Source organism: Lathyrus oleraceus, chromosome 3 (assembly GCF_024323335.1).
Source record: "Lathyrus oleraceus cultivar Zhongwan6 chromosome 3, CAAS_Psat_ZW6_1.0, whole genome shotgun sequence".
Lineage (NCBI taxonomy): Eukaryota > Viridiplantae > Streptophyta > Magnoliopsida > Fabales > Fabaceae > Lathyrus > Lathyrus oleraceus.
The window spans coordinates 377,314,563-377,317,006 of record NC_066581.1 but is presented as its reverse complement, the minus strand read 5'-3'; the positions used below and the strand labels follow the sequence as shown (position 1 = coordinate 377,317,006).

The 2,444-nt window shown below is 41.2% G+C and overlaps 1 non-coding gene across 1 annotated transcript; it reads right to left on the bottom strand.

Moving 5' to 3' along the window:
- Window positions 1–660: 660 nt before the first annotated feature.
- On the bottom strand, window positions 661–767 carry LOC127132948 (small nucleolar RNA R71). Its single transcript, XR_007806951.1, has one exon. It is a non-coding gene; the product is annotated as a small nucleolar RNA R71 (small nucleolar RNA).
- Window positions 768–2,444: the final 1,677 nt, after the last annotated feature.

The window sequence follows — 2,444 nt, the reverse complement described above, 5'->3', positions numbered from 1 at the left end:
GATCAAGTTTTTGGCGTCGTTGTCGGGGACTTTTATTTAGTCGATATCGTAACTCTTCTGTTACGCTGTAGAGACTAAGGCAATTTTTATTTTTCCTTTTTGTCTTTCGTTGATTTGTATGCCACACACTCGCTCACAAGGCGAACCGTATTACTTACGAATCAACGACGTTGAACGATATCTCCGAGTCTTACGATGAATTCGGGAGTATCGTGCTCAAACAATCTTCCTCCAATCAAAATTCCTGATCTCAAAAATCTTCTTCCTTCGCCGATACCCGAGATGGCAGAACCAGCTCGTGCTCTTCGAGATTACGCCACTCCATCACAAGATGAGCCGCATTCGAGTATTGCTCCACCCGCAATTGAAGCAAACAACTTCGAACTTAAACCTTCACTGTTGCAGGCAGTACAACAGAACCAATTTTCTGGAAATCCTACCGAGGATCCAAACCTTCATTTATTCGTATTTGTTCAATACGCTGATACTGTTAAAGCTAATGGTGTCACTTCAGAGGCAATTCGACTTCGTCTCTTTCCTTTCTCGTTAAGAGATAAAGCTAGAAGATGGCTTCAGTCTCTTCCTTCCAACTCAGTCACCACATGGAATGAGTTGAAGAAAGTCTTCCTTGCCCGATATTTCCCCCCAAGCAAAACAACTATGTTGAGAGCCCAGATAAATGGATTTAAACAGAAAGATAACGAGTCTCTCTTCGAAGCATGGGAAAGATACAAGGACATAATGAGACTTTGCCCACACCATGGTTTAGAGGACTGGTTAGTAATTCATACCTTCTATAATGGTCTCTTGTACAACACAAGATTAACCATAGATGCCGCCGCAGGTGGTGCGCTCATGGATAAACCTTACGCTGACGCTTATCAACTTATTGAGAGCATGGCCCAAAACCATTATCAGTGGGGAAGCGACCGAACAATGGTAGAAAAACCTCAAACGAAAACTGGCATGTACGAGATAAGTAGCCTTGATCACGTTAATGCAAAAGTGGATGCTCTTGCCTAGAAAATTGAAAGTTTAAATGTATCACCTCCAGCCACCGTGGTTGCCGTAACTCAAAATTGCGAAGTCTGTGGAATTCAAGGTCACACTCCTACAGATTGTCAACTCTTAACAGGAATCCAAGTAGAGCAAGTGAACTATGCTCAAGGAAATCCTTACTCGCATACCTATAACTCAAACTGGAAGAACCATCCTAATTTCTCATATAAGAGTAATAATGCTTTATACGCACCAGGACAAGCTCCCAGTCAAGCCCCAGCCATACCTCCTGGATATCAAAAGCCGACCTCATCTACACCTAACAATAATGTTCCTAGAAAATCCAATTTGGAAATCATGATGGAGAATTTCATAGCTTCTCAACAGCAAACCAATAAAGATTTCTTAAACCAGAATGTACACACTAACGAACAATTAAACAACTAGCAAGTAAAGTAGATGCCCTGGCTACCCATAACAAAATGCTGGAAACACAAATCACGCAAGTAGCTCAACAACAAGCGCCTACTGCTGCCCCAACTGGTACATTTCCTGGACAGCCCCAACCTAATCCGAAAAGCCACGCTCATGCAATTATATTAAGAAGTGGAACAGAGGTGGAAGGACCGTCTGACCCAAGGATTGATAACCAAAACTCTAAAAAGTCAACTGAGGAAGAAAGTAAACCTAAGGAAAAGGAAGAGTGTAATAAGGAAACCGTAGAAAACAAAGAACCTTATGTACCTCCGCCGCCTTACAAACCACTTATCCCTTATCCTCAGAGGCTAATTAAAACCAAAGACGCGGGCCAATTAAAAAAATTTGTTGACCTACTGAAACAATTAAACGTCACCATTCCTTTTACAGAAGCTATTACACAGATGCCTTCATATACTAAATTCTTAAAAGAAATCCTATCTAATAAAAGGAAACTTGAAGAGAGCGAAACCGTTACACTCACTGCTGAGTGTAGCGCAATAATCCAGAATATGCCTCCTAAACTTAAAGACCCTGGTAGTTTCTCTATACCCTGTCATATAGGAAAATTTGTCATAGACAAAGCTTTATGCGATTTAGGAGCCGGTATCAGTGTTATGCCCTTGTCTATACGCAAGAGACTTGAAATGGGAGAATTAAGACCAACTAAAATGTCTGTGCAATTAGCAGATCGTTCCGTTAGATATCCCGTAGGAATTCTTGAAAACGTTCCCGTGCTCATAGGTCAATTCTACATTCCCACCGATTTTATAATTATGGACACAAGAGAAGATGAAGTTACCCCCATTATACTGGGAAGACCCTTCTTAGCAACCGCCGGTGCTATCATAGACGTAAAACGAGGACGACTCACTTTCGAAGTAGGAGAAGAGAAAATTGAGTTTATTCTTTCCAAATTTTTGAAAGCACCTGCAATAGAAGACACATGTTACTTCATGGATATCATC